The 18,539-nt window shown below is 44.8% G+C and overlaps 1 pseudogene; it reads left to right on the top strand.

Moving 5' to 3' along the window:
* Positions 1-15,039: 15,039 nt before the first annotated feature.
* Positions 15,040-17,709, top strand: LOC121834066 (annotated as a pseudogene).
* Positions 17,710-18,539: the final 830 nt, after the last annotated feature.

The raw sequence follows: 18,539 nt of genomic DNA, 5'->3' as shown, positions 1-18,539 counted from the left end.
TATACTCCAACCCTCTCTCCTGTGGCGACCGATACATTGGACAGACATGTCGTTGCCTTAACACCCGCCTACGAGAGCACGTCCTCGAGGTCTCTCGTGCTTCGGACGACACTTTTCACCCAATAGTGGTTCATCAACGCCTCTGTACGAACTGTGAAGCCCGGTTCCAGGACACCTGCACGATTGGCAGACATAAGAACAAGCTCGGCCGAGAGATCATTGAGGCATACAAGATAGCCCATGACGATCACAACATCGCTGCCCCTTCTCTCGCCTTGTCCAGAAATGAGATCAACTACCTGAAACCAGAGCTGGATTAGCCAAAGGGCGCTCTATCTCAATTTGTCAATAGTGTTTTTCTTTTTCTTTTTTCTTTTTTTCTTTCTTTCTGAATTCTTTATCTTTAGTGTATTGGGTGTAAATTTGTGTTTTTTTCCCGGGTGTATATAAATATATTAATTTCCGCATCTTCCTCTTTAGTCTCAAACGTTAGGAAGAAGATAGCACTATTGAAGGAGACACCAGTAAATGTGTGTTGCTAGTTGAAAGAACTGTGCTGTCTGTCCTTGTCCTTAAGTATTTTTATTCTTTCTTTGACTCCCTCAGTACGCTTCCATCTTCCTCCTCAAGAGCTGCGCTCTAACCGGCGTTACAGGGAATTGTAAACGGCTTTCATTTTTTTTTTTTTCAGGAAAATCCGGCGCTGCAGCTTATTTTGGGCATTATTGCGGGGGGCACAGTTCATTATAAAACAATAAAGAATTCTTGCGGCACACCACTTCCGCTGATAATAAATTCCAGTCCTATATGGTACGCGCAAAAATTCAGTGTTTAAATATATTTTTCCTGGTGGGATAAGGTTGAACTTTGCAAGAGTGAACTGTTCGCGGTAATACTTAATTTGGTGGTTGTAAGCATGATGAACCAGAAATTTCTGTCTGATTACGATCAATTGAATAAAAAAAAGCTTAAGTCGGAGACGTCCGACGTACTCCTCCAAGGAAATCCAGTCCAACTCTAGCTTCATTTCCGTTGTGCTTAAGAAGCGATCGTATTTCCCCATGACAAAACAAACAGCGACAGATTGAATGCATTCAAATGAACTCAAAAAACACGGTAAACCAGATCCCACACAGGGCATCTATATTTCAGGATCGACCTTACGATGCTTGATATGCGGCATCTTGAACCTCGTTTCTGACATGTTTGCAGTGACATTTTTAAAAAAGAAAAAAACACAAAACAAAGAGACCTGACCGCCTTCTTAATTACAGTGTTTACTTGAGTTGACCTCAAAGCGTCTTCAGGAAAGGTCACGCCTATGTGCTTTTATGTTGATTTTATTATGATTCGTTCACTGTAAAGGCAGTACCAAAAATGTAATTTCTTTAATTGTTTCCTAAAGTTTACGTGAACGCACCTGCTAACATTCAGGGGCATTATATTACTTGTACGCTATATCTTTGTGCATCTGAGATCACTCACAAGCTGTACGGGATTCGCTTCACGAGAAACTGTACTGTATAATACACAATCGTCGGCGAACAGGCGTATTCTAGGTTGAACTCCAGTAGAAATATTATGAATAAAAAATAAAAGAGAAGTGGACACAAAACACACCACCTTAGCACTCCAGATGTAACGAAGAGCAAGCCCGAGCATGTTCTATTTACCACGACATGATGTTTTCATGAAGCCAAGTAGCCCCTAATCCAGGTAATCGCCGAAATGTCAATTTTTACAACTTCAAGTTCTTGATGTTGTATAAAGTCAAATAAAATGTTGAACACTTTTTGAGAATCTAAACTTATACAGTCAATTTGACCTTCGTTTTTAAGTTCTTCGAAGGTATCAAAATAAAATTCAATGAACTGCGTTCTACATGAGAAGCTGAACGATCTCAACGATCATCATCCTAATGATCGTTCAGAAACACAGTTAAACTAAGGCGCTTCATTAAAGCTGAGTACTAGAAGTGTTAAAGTATTTTGCAACAAAATGAGGTAAGTAAAATCGGCCTGTGCTTCGACACACAAGGTTTCAATCCACTTTGGAAAGCCGCCACCACATTAGCAGCCTTTCAATTACCGGGTAGTTTTTCCCCCCTAAAGCGATTTTTTGCATATAACGTGGAGGTACTTTGCCACTTCGCCAGAACAACGTTGCAACACTCGAAGCAAATTTTTACCAGGACCAGAGGCTTTTGATTTATCGAAATTGTCAAGACCTGGCAATACCGCTAACAGAGATGTCAACCTGCTTCATTGTGGTGTGCTGATTGCTAAATATCTGTAGAGGAACAGGGTCATCAGGAAGAAATACTGACTTGAAAAAATATTATTAAATACAGTAGCTTTATCAGAAATAATTGTCACTAATGTTCCTTCATGCCGCAAATTGGGAAGCTCTATTTTATATTTAGCGCACCGTTTCATGTGCTGCCAAAACTTATTTTTGTTTTTATTTTAAAAGTCCGCCGTCGAACAGCAAAGACTCTATCTTTCGACAATCATTCAATATTAATTTATATGACGTCGTTAAATCGTTTAACGTACGAAACATATCTGCAGATTTATTTCTGCAATGCTGCGTGTATGCTTCCCATCGTTTAAGAATCATGCGAATAACATCGTCAGTGATCCATGGCTTCTCCCTCTTTTTCAGTTTGCTGCCTAATATACTCGGTACATGAGAGTCAGTGAGAGCAAGAATCTTCAGCTTAAATACTAATCATAACTCATTAACACTTAAGTCTTCGGTAAACACACAAAAGACAAGAACGTTTCCGTAGTTCAATAAAAAAATTTATCGTAAAATATCTCTTCATAAAAAAAAAAAAAATTTTTAGGCAGGATTTTAGATCGACAAGCAGCTACAGCGCAGATAGCAACAACCGCGTGGTGATCATTAATTCCAGGGATAACACCTACGTTAGAGACAATATAAGAAGTGTTACGAAATAAACCAAGAAGGTTGCATATCTGCAGGAGTCCGGTATGAGACGTGTTAGAGAAAGCCTAGCGTATTTGTCATTGCTTTCATTTCGCAGTATACACTGGTATCAGGGCTCCAAGTATATGTACCATTGATCCTTGTCACTTCTGGTAATTTGAAATCATCTATAAGAAGAATAAAGTTTGTAGAAATGTACGATCCATTAGGCGCAACTTGTGCACAACATCTGTGTGGGAAGTTGCATGACGATAAAGGGCACCGACAACGAAACTTGAACCGCTAGAACCATCCGACTGCGTGGCACGGCGCCAAACAGATTCAGACAAATTATTTTCACCACAAAGCTCAGTACTCATCAATATATAATTCGCAAGAACGAAAACGCCCTCACTGTGACTTGATGTATCATTGGAATACTCGTGAGCAGAACCTGTAAAAGCTTCACTACATTTACTGATGCGTCCAGCCAAAGTTCAGGGCCGATAATAACGTCAACATGTCAAAGGATTGATTAAAGCAGTCAATTATTCCGCTTTCTTTCTTAAGCTTCTGCAATTCACAAGTACAACAATATCACTACCTTTGTTTTGGGTGCAGGTTAAGTACGTTTCAACGTAACTGCTTCTCGTAGTTTTGAATCCCTAACAAATGGTTCGTCATCGAAACAGAGTTTCTCGTGAGAAAGCTTTACCAACTGCTCGCCGTTTCTCTTTTTTTTTTCTTTTTTTTTTTTTGCATTCACCCACAGGGTAGTATACCATTATTCATGACTTCGCTAGAGTAGTCATTACTGAGCGAGTGGTAGGTGTCCTTTAGCTTATAGAAGCGTTTCTGAAATAAGTTTTTTTTATCGCAGTTAAAATGCCGCAGAATTGCTAACCATTTTGAATAAATATTCCTTTTGCCCAAGGGATAAATGTTTCTCGACACAATAAACGTTTACAACTACCTTGGTTTCAAGCAATCCCTGAATGACACGCTCTTGTAGTTGTGCCGGAATTTCTTTGCTACTTTCCTGTACCCCATGATAATATCACGTTATTACGTCTACTGCTATTTTAAATGTTGTTAATCGTAACACAAATTGCTGTATTATCACCCAACATTGTTGGGTTTAGACTTCCTCTTCACATTGACCGACTTGTGTTTACACCCAGCACGACGTTTAGGTTAATTTTTAACGCAGCTTAATTGCCTGTCGGTTTTAACGGTGTAGTTGGCTAAAATTTGGGTGGTACGCCACAATCTTTTCGAGTATTTATTTTGGATCTTCGAGAAATGCCTGCACTTTTAGTGCTATTCGGCCCAAAGTTCAGCTCAATATCACCGCTTAGAAGCAATACCAGCATACAGAATCCATCAAAACGCTCGGAAATACAAGCAAGCAGTATTCTTTGGCAAAGCCACACCACCAGGCACAGATAATTAAGTTAATATCTGGGCATAGAAAGAGTTTCGTCCAACCTGCAGAGCGAAGAGGAGCGGATATCTCGGTTCCCGCATGCCAGGATGGCTATGTTGGATATTTAAGTGATTCAGGTGGGGTCCGAGTGTAAGCTGGATGTCCAACTTGCATTCAGACCCCACCTTTATCACTTTGCATATGCATACCTCCCAACAACCTTTGAGCTATCTACCGTGCGCGGTTTGTCTATGCACTATAAAACGCTCCAAAACGTTTTCACGTGTAAAACGGCTTCAATGTTTAGTTGCCCACCAAAGCCATCTCGAACGTGACTGCGCAGGAAATGGACCGGCATAGCGGGTTAGAAGCAGCTTCATTCTCTTAGTCATAAAAACAGACCGTGCTGGTCAGCCTATGATTTTCTCGAAAATATTTCGCCCTTTTGCACCGGGATTCGGAGTCAAGAGAATCCTGATCAGCATAATGAGGAATTCAGCCGGGGCCCCGCTGCTAATTTGGAGGATCCGGAAACAACTGCTGCGTTTTACGAACATCCGCTTCGCGCGACGAGCGGTGAGTGCCATATGCTTCGGCTAATGGCAATAAGGTCGATGAAGAAAAAAAAATAGAGAGCCTTTCTTTGACTGTTTTAATGGCGCCCCTTGTGCATTTTTTGCCGACAAGATCATTTACGTCCTTCAAAGATTGCTGAGCAGAGATTTTCTCTTTTCTTTTACTGCCGGTTGGGAGGAGAGATGAAAAGAGCGTCGTTTATTGAACGCGTTTTATTCGATGGGCCCGCGGAGGTGGCCATCTACTCACTGGAAACATGGAACACCAGGATGAGCGAAAGCGAGTGAATCAAATATGTTCGTAGGCTTATGCTCGCGCAAGCTCAACGCACACAATGGCTTTGAATTTTAAATAAAAAATGTTGCGGAAACCTTTTTTTTAGCAATATTAAGATGCTTGGTGTGTTTTCTGTTCCAAAGAAATACAAAGAACATCCGTAATCCGGCCCGATTTTCATTAAAATAGTTTAGTTATCATACAAGTCATAGAGGGAACTGTACAAGTTATAGAGGGAACTTACATTAGTGAAAGGTACTGGGAGTTGTACTGTGTCATTTTGTTGGTATAACGGTGTTATACTAGCAAGACGCAAACAATCACGGGACCTTGGCGCGCGGTGCTCTTGTAATAAAATACTGTAGCAAAATTTGAATTTGCCATGAGTTTATACCAGTGTTTTTTTACCACACGTACAGGGTATCGCTGGTTTTAATTTGATTGAGGCTTAGTTCTGGAAACGTAACTTGGCTTGACAAGGCTTCTTGTTTATGCCCTAATAACGCAGTCAAAGCTTTACGCGGAACTTATCGAGTGGGATAAATTTGTCAAAGCAATTGTTAAATTTTTTTCTGAATAAACAATACTATATGGCCACATTTTTTTTAACATTTTACTACGTTTTGAAGTGCTCGCAGTTTTTTTTTTTTAGGTATTTACGTGCTTATTAAGAGGAGAGGGGGGCGGGGTCGTTGGCGAAGTGTGCTAACGCAGTTACTTTGTTTGTATGTCATTTCCGGTCAAATATTTCACCTTTGTAATAGTCCTCCGGGTGCCAGGGGAACCACGTAATAAATAAATAAATAGTTCAATTTTTTAATCATTTTCATCTTAGCCTATTGAGTGTAAAAGACTGCTTCTTTCCAAATCAGTACAACCAATTCGAGAATAAGAATATTCAAGCTATAATCCTCACCACATCATTCACCAAGTTTACCTTCAACTTCATTCAACTGTTTTTACTTATCGCTCGTTCTTTTCGTATTGTTTCCCAATCATTCCTAGGCAGCCGCAAAATGGAACCCATTCTTGTATAAGACAGGTTCTTTCTGTCTTCACATGCGTCATATGCATAGCCATCACCGCCGAGCTTACACTTATTGAGCCCAATTTGTCTAAAATCAGGGGTAAAAAAAAAATGTTAATCTGCCGAAATTTGTCTCTTTCTCTCCCTCCCATTCAGTCTTTCTCTCTGTATGTTTGTCTGTCTTCAGTACTTTGATTTTACAGTAGAATCCCCAGGTTATTAACCGGTGCTTGATTATTTCCTGTAATACCGTGTGCAAGAAACATTGACACCGAATGACGGAGTGCCTCTGGCGCAATACCAACGTTACACTTTACTATTTCTTTTGTATCAACCAGCAGCGTGAGCCGGAGTAATTGTCTGCGAACGATGGATCGTTCGCAGATTCAGCTATGTGTTGCCCTTGCTTTGAACGGTTACAGACTTGACGAGAGTGGGTGCGCTAAAACCGGAGGAGTGATACTACGAACCCCAAAACTTTGCTGCTGCGCTTGCAAGGGGTTACCTACCGGACGACAAAAATAACAACGCCTCCATCCTTCGTATGAACACACGCATTTGCTCCATGATATCGGAGAAATGACTAAGCAGCAGCAGACACAAAAATTAGAACTTTGCCTATTCACCATTTTTGGCTCTCGACAGCATGTGGTAGGATTATCCTCAGCACATAAAACTCGTTATTTCTTTCTTTATAACTTAAGCCTCACTGGGAACAATAACGTTCAATAAAGACGCGCTGTAGCAGCAACAACCTAATCGATGCCAGTTAGATATTGAAAATTGTTGTTTTCCCCTGAACATTAAAGCCTAACACAGGAACCTACACTGGGATATCCACTCCCCCATTTTCATGCAGTGTTTACACGCAGGCTAAGTGGTAAGCCTTTCACGGCAATCCACTTAGGGCGTCCAGTGAACCAGGGTCCTGATAAGACGACTCGGCTAAATCTGCCTTGGTACAAATGAGTGTGTCGCTCACGTGATCATAGGGACACGATACCGCTCGCTCTTTTTATTAGTTATGTTAATTAAAAAAAGACCAGTGATAGCAAACAAACCTCTCAGAGAGATATCTGAGATAAATACTTTCCAATGTTTCCAAGCGTTGAAAGGTTCCATTAATGCTGGTCGTTCCAGACACTGCGCTGGGTGTATTAGTGCATTTTACATTAAAAATTGTTCCGTTTATCTCTCCCTGTTAACATTCCCTTCTTCGAGCCCTTCCACACACACACACACACACACACACACACACACACACGCACGCACACACACACACACACACACACACACACACACACACACACACAAACACACACACACACGCACGCACACACACACACACACACACACACACACACACACACACACACACACACACACACACACACACACACACACACACAAACACACACACACACACGCACGCACACACACACACACACACACACGCGCGCGCGCGCGCACACACACACACACACGGTCGTGCACGCACCTGCCATCTATTTTAGGATTTCAGTTGCCACGTTTCGAGCGAGCAAGTTGGAAATAGTCTGGCACGACATCAGGGTCGCCGCGGTGCGTTCCGGATCGCGATAATTGCCCTCGCACCCACCTGGACTTGGAAGCATGTGTGGAATGCTTCCGAACACGCGCCAAGCGTGAAGTCAGTGTCCTTTGTGTCGGTAGTTGCCAAGTCCAGTCAGGATTACCTTCACCGCTGCCGCGACGCTTCTTGGCATTCAAATTAATGTCCCGGAACAGAGGAACTGGTATTGCTTCACACAACCACTCTCTCAGAAGTGCCCGAGTATACATTGCGCTGCAAACCACTCGGAAAACCGACTGTTGCCTTTTCTTTACGTCAATTCAACTAATGACAAAGACTACAAGTTATCATCAACATGGCCATGCGGTTCTTACGCCAAAATGTCGACGACATCTTAGGACACATTGCAGCTACTTTATTAACAGTGAAAGTAAATTTGCTTTATTCCGATGTCCCTTCTGATACGTCGAACTGATTAAAACAAACGCCTAATACTGTGTGTTTACAGTCGGTGTTGTATGTGTGTATACATACAAGGACATCATGGAGAGTCTAGTCACGCTAATTTCTGGCTGAATATTGGAGCAAGTTATCTACAAACAATCATTGGTTCCTTCAGAGCATTGCCGTTAAAAAAAATGATGACAAGCGCAAGGCGAGCAAAGAAACAGCGAACATCATGCACTGTTCACCTTCTCCATCAGACGATGTCGCCATCGCCACATGAAATTCTTGAGAGATTTGCAGGCCGGAAAGAAAGATCTCCGAAATTCAGCTCTTTCCTTTATTCCCTTGACACGGTGTAAGGTGAACGCTTTGCATACATCAAAGGACATATGAAGATTAGACCGGTCTCACCAGCCAGTTAGGCTACGGCACCACTGCCGCGATACATCAGGGAACTGTAGTACAGTCTTCCAGAGAGTTGTAGTGGCAAGAGCGGCTCCCGCCGAGTGAAAATTTTGTGCGTAGACGACACCGTGGCGCTGCTGTTCTGTGCCCTAGGAACGTGCCCCCGTCAGCCTCGTCGTCGGCGCTGCTCGGCGTGTTCTACTGTAGTTCGACTGGAGCTTTTCGCGACGCACAATTGCCAATGTGAAACATTGTAGGTTTTCCTTTGGACTAATGCCTCTAAAGTATGTGCTACCCCCTTACTTTCTTTATTCCGCGTGTTTTTGATGGAAATCATGTGATTAATATCGACTCCCCGCCCCCTTCCAAGTACTGACAGGTCGCTCAGCAAAGCTATCACTTGGGCTGCACGCTTAATAGATGCGAAAGAAACCACGCAATACTGATATAATGAGAAAAATTAGACTAATAAATTTCAATAAATCTCTGGCTTTTGTAATGGTGAGAGGAACAATAAACTGCTGTATAGCTTTTTTGTCATCGTGTTGCTGATGCGGGGACCAGCGTTGTGTAAAGTGCAAGGCCGAGCGCGTTTGGGAATGGCCAAGGTGCCACTGCCACTTCCAAATATATAGCAAATTGTCTTTTGTGAAAGGCAGTCTATGAAGAAATTATACCTTGATTGGGAGTACATGATGCATTAAAATACAATGGGAACACAAACTTCAACAACCCCTAATATGAAAAAAAAAAATGTTTTGTCAACTCACTGCTTTATGACTTCTTATAAGTGGTAATACACTTCATCGACATACACAGCAAGCCCATAACAGATATCTAGCAACATACTACGCAAAAAGACTACAAAATATCTCATAATACATTGCGGCATAGAGTCCTAACCTCTTCGCCATTGACGATGTGCACATAGTCCTGAAGAATAAGGCGCGGTTCAAAATGCCTCTCGCACCTCTGATGTCTCGGCGAGGCGAATTTATCTTCTCGATTAAGCTTTTTTTCCCCACTGTAGTCTGCGCGACTCCTTCTTTGCCGCACGAAACAACGACGGCTTACGATCGCTGGTGCTCCGGCTGCCCTTGTTGACCGGGTAGTCCGACTTGCATCCCGGCGCGAAGCAGTGTGCGTGTCCGTCTTTTTCCTTGCATTTATGACCGAGACGGCAACGGAACGGTGAAGACTGCCCACGGCTACACCACAAAGAAAAGTGCTACGGTGCTACGTTGGGGGGAACCGTACCGCCTCAGCTTCGTCTTCTCTGATCGCACGTCTGCCATCTGCCACAAATTCTCCAAGGGCTCGGAACTCCAGTGCCACTCGCACCCCACCCTGCATGACGTTTTGCACTTTTTTGTCGATTTATAACTTTCTTTCTATGTATGCTACACTCATAAAGTTAATGTGAAATTAAAGAACTGTTTTTTTAACGATACTTGAATGTCTGAATATTACGACTGTTGTTTGTTGTTTCTTCATGATTCAGCTTTGAACAGACAGCACTTTCTAAAATAAAAAAAAATTATTTCTAGAGTTATCACGTACCATCGCCTACGATAATTTACGTGAACGGTCGGTTGGATATGATTAATTAAAAAGATAAGCAGCAAATTGTACAGATGCTGTATATCTTTAAAAAAAATGAAGTTTAAAATTGTACGATTTATTGTGTTATGAAAATGGAATCCAGTCAACTAAGCAAACTTACGAGACATTAAAGTACAGAGCATTCTTCAATATTACATTTTCCAGAATTTCTATATCGATATATTACGCGTGAAGAATGTTAATAGACCTCAAACTTCTCCTCTTCAGTTAAGGCAAGTTGCAATTTCTTAATATAAAAAAAAACAGACTGCGACACGCGTCCAAGAATTGCTTCATGCGAATTTGACGTCATGTGCCGCTTAGAACGCCACGTGAAAGTCTTAAAAAGCGCCAGATATCTGGGTGTCAGATGCCTGGATGCCCGCAGTGACCGAGCCAGGAATATCAGGACAACAAGCGCGAGGCTGCGGGTGTACCCGAGCAATGGCCACCCTAGTGAAAAGCGATTTTTATGAGAAATTTATCGTGTAAAATAAGCACATATAAATCGTGCAAGATATATAAGAACATATCACAACCATATAAGAACTATGAAAGATATATAAGAACACATAAGAACAATATAAGAAACTAATAAATACTTCTCACAAGTTTCTTCTATGATTCTTATATGTTCTTATATATCTTATATAGTTCTGATAGGGTTTTTATATGGTTTTATATGTTCTTATGTATCTTTTATGATTCATACGTGTTTATTGGACACTAACATTTCTCATATAAATAAGATTTTTCGATAGGGGACAGCTGCTTTTGCGCGCGTTCTGCTGTGCGTCAGTACACATGCTTGACGTGATCTAAATGAATTGGTCGCCAAGAAAGGAATTCCGCCACTTGGGATGCCGCAACGTATGCAAAAACAATTAAATGTCATTGTCAATTGGGAAAATCATTTTCGTAGTCGAGCTAGGCTTGTTGGAATGGTTCGACATTTTTGTTTTACAACAACCTCGGTGGTTTTTAAGTGGCAAGGATATTAAAACAAAACACAAAACATTAAAACGTCTCAGTGGCTCTAAGCCAATGCGCTAGCCTATGAATCCTTATCTGTCGGATTTTGATACCGAACGAGGTGCCCGCGACCTGACGGAGGCCAAGCTGAGATTTCGGTTCCACGTGAAAAGCTCTACAAATAATCAAAATAAACCCGCTATTAATTTTTTTTATTATTTTTGGACTGGGGCGTGCTATTTTATTTTTGTTTTTCTGGCTTGTAAAGCCTTGAGATCGGAATATTTCATTTGCTTTAGCTTAGCTCAGTGCGCAGTCAACGAGATGGGCCGATAAAGCCCGTGAACCGGCACCAAGCGCGCGAGGTCATGCAGTTGGTTCTCTTTCGTTGTCATGTAAGAAATAAAAAAAAAATGAAAACGAGAAAGAGTATTGGAAGCGAGAAAATTGCGAACAGCTCCTATTTGCCTGGCGAAGGCAAGACAATGTTTTCCCCCATATCGGAAGTTCCACAATTCGCGATGGCGACGATTATACGGAAATAATCTATAGTACTCGGAAAGCCAAGGACGGGAGCACGTGGTCTTTGAAAGAGCTTAAAGGAGCCGTTCAACAATTCCAGGGCTTTGCTTAAATAATTGTGGAAGTTGGGGCCTGACACTTCTGAAGTGAACATCAAAAAACATATTTTGCCTGGATACCTTAGTTTTATTTTTAAAAAAAATGAAAAAGATCCATGTTTTTGTCACCTCTCAATTCGTAGATCGTCGTCCGGGTCACGTGCGCAGTGACGTGAGCAGCGCGAAGAACTCACCCGCTCGCGACAGCATGATCACGTGCTGGTGGGCGCAGCACGAACAATATGGTGAAAGGAGGAAAGTCTCATCCGGGTCCGACCATGCCTGCCCGGCCCTGTCCCCCTCCCCCTCCGGCTTCTGGCGGCTGTTCGCGGCAGCAGATAGAGCTGACGGTTTTGTGGACCTAGGCCAGATGGCGCCACTAAAACACCGTATAATAAAAGTTTTGTCGATGATACCAGGATTTGTTACACATTTATATTTATGTTGGAACGACAAAATTTACAGAAATGTTACCTTTTATAGAACAGCTGTTCGCACAACTTGCTATCTTTCTACAAGACCCCCCATTGACGTCATGCCACGTGTTTCTCATGGCCGCCGCTCGCGGCTGCAGTTCGGGGAATATTCTAATTTTTGCCTCGCTATTACGCGGCGGAATCGCAACATTTTGATGTAGAGAAGTGTGTTTTCTGTCATTTGTGACAAGAGGAACAATGTCAAAAGTCGAAGATGCCAATCCTTTCAACGTTAAACTCATTGCGCAGCTCCTTTAAAGGCCGGTTCACACGCGTTCCTTGTTTGCGTTCGCATGCCGCCGAAACGACCGCAACGACAAAGTCACCGCGACAAGTGTTCGCCACACACGGCATGGCAAGCGATGCAAGGAGAAGCTTCGCGGAGCGATTCATGAGTCACGGTTGTTGCAGTGATTTGGTCGTTACGGCTGTTTTGGTTCCATGTGAACGCAACCGTTGCACATGTGTGAACGAGCCTTAGATTCACAGAGTACACGACGGCTCTGACCAGATCAACGAGCTTGTTCGTCCTCGTGACTTTCCTGGACTCTGCGAGTCCTGCACATGCTTATACAAGTCCCTGCATCTTCAGAATTTGACGCCACTTGCACTGGTTTGCACCCAATGGGGGTTATAAACATTGCGATGCGTTGTCCGCTTGCGATACTGGTGAGAATAGAATATCCCCCCCCCCCCCCCCCCCCCCGAATGTCTTCAGAGTTCGCAAAGCATCATTTTGTTATGCAAATTTAAAAAAAAAAGAGCAAATTTGGACAATGTACTTTGCAGTCGGGAGTCCTACTTTCCACGGAAAGGACGAAACAAAATAATTTAAGTACAGTACCAGTGCATGCACAGAGAATGTACTTCAAGTAAAGTACAAGCTTTCTATACCTACTTAAAGGAGTACTTTGAGTACAATGTTTTAAACTATTTCTCGCCACTTGTGTTTCTAAGGCGCCTTTCAAGAAAAGGTAGTAGTACCTGTAAACAAACAAACACTAATATTTATCGTGTATTCGCATGTGTTTTGTGTGAGTTACTTTTTGTTTTCAGCGCCTTAGTTTCTGCAGCCGTACTCTAAAATGGGTCGTGTGTGTTCAATGCATCGAAAGGCTGAAAGACGCCAAGAAGAGATAGAGAAAAGGCGGGGACTTGAGTTTCGGAATACGTGCCCAACTGCTGCAGCGGCTCCCAGGCCACGTAACCCCCCAAGGTCACGTGACCCCCCAAGGTCACGTGACCCCCCGAGGTCACGTGAACCCCCGAGGTCACGTGACCCACCCCCCCTTTCCGAGGTCAACTGACACCCCCAATACCCTTCCCTCCTCCTCCTCAAGAGTTGCGCTCTAATTCGGCGTTACAGGGAGTTGTAAACGGCTTTCATTTTTTTTGGTTCTGCTGATGAAATTTTTAGAGCGCAGCTCTTAGACGCCCGTTTCCGGCTTGAGCGGCGTCGCCGTCGCCGTCGGCGTTGCCGTCGCCATCGGCGTAACCGCGCGGTGCATTATGGGTAAATTTCCCCGCTAAATCTAGCTGAAAAATTTCCCCGCCAAATCTAGCACAAAAATTTTCCGCTAAATTTAGCAGAAAAATTTTGCCGCTAAATCTAGCGGAAAAATTTCCCCGCTAAATTTAGCGGAAAATTTTCCCGCTAGATCTAGCGGAAATATTTCCCCGCTAAAACTAGCGGAAAAAAGTTCCCCGCTAAGTCTAGCGGAAAAATTTACCCGCTAAATGTAGCGGAAAAAATTTCCCCGCTAAATCTAGCGGAAAAATTTCCCTGCTCAATCTAGCGGGGAAATTTTGGTCACGTGACCGGGGGGGGGGTCACGTGACCTGGGGAGTCACGTGACCGCACCCCCTAGGTCACGTGACACCTCGAGGTCACGTGCCCCCTCCCGAGATCATGTGACCCCCTCCCGAGGTCACGTGCCCTCGGGGGGGGGGGCACGTGACCCTTTCCCCTATGTCATGTGAACCCCCCCCCCCCCCCGAGAACACGTGGCCCTCAGTCAAAGCCACCTAGAGGAGGAAAGCCTGGGGGCTCCCGCGATCACGTGGGTCTACGTCACCGCTACTCGGCCTACGGTTCGGCCGCGGTGTAGTTCCGTTCCGGCTCGGCAGATGGAGCCGGCTTGCCTCGGCGTCTTTCCAGAACGTTCCGCGGCTTCTTTCGGCGTGTTCGGAGACGCTTGGTTTTGTCTCGGCTGTTTTCTTTGTTTGTCTTGTTTTAAACGTCGCACAACTTGTGAGTGCTCTGCGTTTTGTGCGCGATGATCAAGTGCTCTTTCCGTCATGCCTGACAAATGCTGTGTGCCTCGGTGTAACGGTAATTACAAAACGGGGCCCAAAGTGCACGTGTTCGGACTCCCCAAAGATGAAGCGCTGCGGAGTACCTGGATAAACGCCATCCCCCGAGAAAACCTGATCGTTTCCCAGAGAACGAAGGTGAGGAATTCCCATTTCCAATTGTTTATCTCGCATTCGTAGTGGCATAGCGCCATTTGGGCGGGCTAGCAATAGAAGGGTTGTGGGAATAGGCGATAACGGCGACGTGTAGCGCGTTTAGTGGTAAGTCGCTATTATTTATACGAAGGGTATATATCTTTATAGGTGTGCGAGCGTCACTTCTCCGACGACGACGTTCTTCGGGAGGTGTCTCACGTCGACGAAGTTACCGGGAGGACGGTGACTGCGCCGCTGTCTAGCGTGCGCCTTCGCCCAGGCGCAGTTCCATCGAAGTTCCCTGGCTGTCCAGATTATTTGTCGAAGCACCATGCGAGAAGAGAAGACCCGGACAGCAAGCGATTGCGTCAAGAGGCTTCTGCAATGGAAAGAGCGCTTGCAGAGTCGATCGATTCATTTCGCAATGAGGAAGAAGCGGACCGAATACTCAGCATAAAGGACTTGTCCGACCACTTGAAAAACGTAAAATCGGCATTCTGGCATGTTATTGGGGGCAATGGAACCTCACTCTGGTGCACATTGTTGAGACTGAGGCCCCTTGGATAAAATACTCGATCGTCGTGAAGCCTGACCTTACACTAACTCTACATTTTGCGAAGACTCAGGTCACAAGGTTGGGCTCCAACTTGCTCATACCAAGAATCGCAAACAGCAAGAGGGGAGTTGTAGAACTACTCGAAAGTGTCGAAAATTGGGACAACGATCTTGAGTCAAGCTCTGAAAGCTCGCACAACGATATCTGTGCCACGATTCGTTTTCTGCTTGACAAGCTGCCCGCAACGCAAAGCGAAGATCAAGCAGCGGTCATCCAACTGCTCGCCGAGCAACTGAAGCTGATTTCTTCCAAGAAAGAGCGAAGGCGTTATTCAGTGGATTTTATGGTGTTTGCATGCATTCTTTTCACAATATCGCCTCATGCATACCAGTACATCCGTAGCTCTGGAAGCATTGTTCTGCCACACCCTAGGACAATCCGATCGATATGCTCCTCGTTTGGAATGAGCCCTCAAAACGAGCAGCAAAGTTCAAGTTTTCTCAGCTACATGGCAAAGAGGATCTCTGACTTGAACGATGACCAACGCTATGTGACCTTGATGGTGGACGAGGTCCACATCAAACCGTTTTTTGATTATAAAGGAGGTAGCATTGTCGGTGTCGCACTTAATTCCACAGAAGTAGCGAATAGTGCGTTCGTGTTTATGGTGCAAAGCATCAAGTGCCAATTTAAGGAAGTCGCTCACGTCGTACCCGTGCACGGAGCCAACGCCGAGTTTCTGCACAAGTTGCTTAGAGACGTGATTTGCGGGCTCGAGAAAATCGGGTACCGAGTGATGTGCGTCGTAACGGATAACAACGCAGTGAATCGAAAGGCTATGGCTCTCTTTAAGAGCTCGATGGACAGCCACGACACGCCTGGTACAACAACGCGCAACCAGGACACGCCTGACACAACGATGCGTCGTTCAAACGAGTTCTGCTACCCACATCCGTCTGATCCCAACAGGCCGCTGTTTTTTGTGATCGACACTGTACACATAATCAAGTGCATACGCAATAATTGGCTGAAGCAAGACGATCAATGCTTCTGGTTCCCCGAGCTTCATGCTGACACGGAAGGCCAGCGGCGCATGCTGTGTGCGTCGTTCAAAACCATCAAAGCTGCCTACGACTTGGAATGTGACCAACTGCTGCGCTATGGATACAAAGTGTCAAGGAAATCCCTTTGCCCGTCGAGTATTGAGAAGCAGAACGTGAAACTTGCTCTCCAGATATTTGACAGCTCTCTTCCCAGTGCCCTCCGTGCCATTGGAGAGAAACACAACCTGAAGTTTTTCAAGGAGACGGCCACTTTCATTGAGATTATAGTAACGTGGTGGAAAATTGTCAATGTAAAGACACCCGGCAAAGGAAGCAGGCTGAAAGATCGGTTCCAAGAACCTGTGCGCCCGGCTCCAGACGACGAGAAGGTAGATTTTCTCTACGACATTTTAGACTGGTTGGACGAATGGCAGAAAAATGCAAACAACTGCAAATTGACCGACAAAACTCATACCGCACTGCACCAGTCAACTTACGCGCTTCTCGAAATATGCAGGTACTGCTTCGAAGAACTCAACCTGTCCTACGTCCTCCTCGGGAAATTTCAGACGGACTGTTTAGAGGACCGCTTCGGAAGGTACCGGCGGCTGGCAGGTTCCCAATACCATATCTCAATACGACAGCTTTATGAAGGAGAAAACAAGCTTCGGCTGCAGAACACACTTGCACCGATTGGCAAAGCTTCTGAAACAGAGAGAGATGAAAAATGGGAGGAAATGCAAAAACGAAGAGACGCGCCGCGCCCTAGCTACAACATAGTAGTAACAGAAGACTCCCTTTCAAAAATAAAAGACATCGTCCCCGTTCTAGCCTATGTGGCAGGATATGCGGTGTACGCGACGGTGAAGAAGCTAAAGTGCGAGAACTGCAAAAATGCCCTGACAACAGACCACACGATCACAGCCGCCACCGGCCATGAGCACTATCATCTCATCAAAGAGATTGACAGAGGAGGCCTTCTGTACCCAGCAATGACCGCAGTCAATGCCGTCGCCCACAACTACGTTGTCGTGGAGGAAATGTCGAAGCGGGTGGACTTCTTAACGATGAGCAACCAACGCCAGCTGGTCACGGAGCTCACACTGGACTTGCTAGTCGACGAGGATTGCGACTTCGATGTGTGTGAAGAAGGACACACGAGTGAGGTCGTGCTGAAACATCTGTTGTGGTGCTCTACAAACATTCTACTAAAAAACTTTTGCCGCAAGCTCAACGACAAAGTTGTCGAAACGAACAACAAATCTAAGAAACGAAAACTGGCCACGTTAACAAAAAAATTATGTGGATATTCTAGCATGCACAGTGACAACCGTTTTGTTCGAGATTTCTAACGCGCGAGTCAATAAACACGCGTTTGTGCCGAAAAACTGGAGTAACTGCTACCCTTGAGCGCTGCTCCGCGGCGCGCTTCGGCTTCGCCTAGGCCGACTAGCGTGACGTCACGCGCGGAGAGCCCCGGCCTTCCGCTCTAGGTGGCTTTGCCTCAGTACCCTTCCCTCCTCCTCCTCAACAGCTATGCTCCCAGTCGGCGTTACAGGGAGTTGTAAACGGCTTTCACTTTTTTTTATCTAGATTTCTTTTGCATCGCACCGCGCATTGCATTTTTTTTTTTTTTTTGATTGTACCGCGCAGCTCTGCGGTAAAAAAATGAAAGCCGCTTACAACTCCCTGTAACGCCGAATTAGAGCGCAGCTCTTGAGGAGGAGGAGGGAAGGGCACTGGGGGGGGGGGGGGTTAAACTAACCAGGGGGGGGGTCACGTTACCTTGGGGGTCACGTGACCCCCAATGCCGATGATGTCATCACTGACGTCACTGATGACGTCATCAGTGACGATGACGATGCGGGTACCGATGACGTCATTAGTGACGTCACTGATGACTTCACCAGTGATGATGACGATGACGATGCGAATGTAGGTGACGTCATCAGTGACGTCGCTGATGACGTCATCAGTGATGATGACGATGACGATGCGGATGCCGGTGACGACATCAGTGACGTCACTGGTGACGTCATCAGTGATGATGATGATGACAATGCGGATTCCGGTGACGTCATCAGTGATGATGACGATGACGATGTGGATGCCGGTGACGTCATCAGTGATGATGACGATGACGATGTGGATGCCGGTGACGTCATCAGTGATGATGACGATG

Source organism: Ixodes scapularis, unplaced genomic scaffold (genome assembly GCF_016920785.2).
Source record: "Ixodes scapularis isolate PalLabHiFi unplaced genomic scaffold, ASM1692078v2 ptg000376l_1__unscaffolded, whole genome shotgun sequence".
In the NCBI taxonomy this organism is placed as follows: Eukaryota; Metazoa; Arthropoda; class Arachnida; order Ixodida; family Ixodidae; genus Ixodes; species Ixodes scapularis.
Note: the sequence above shows the minus strand (reverse complement) of the source record. Positions and strands in the feature narration are given on the sequence as shown.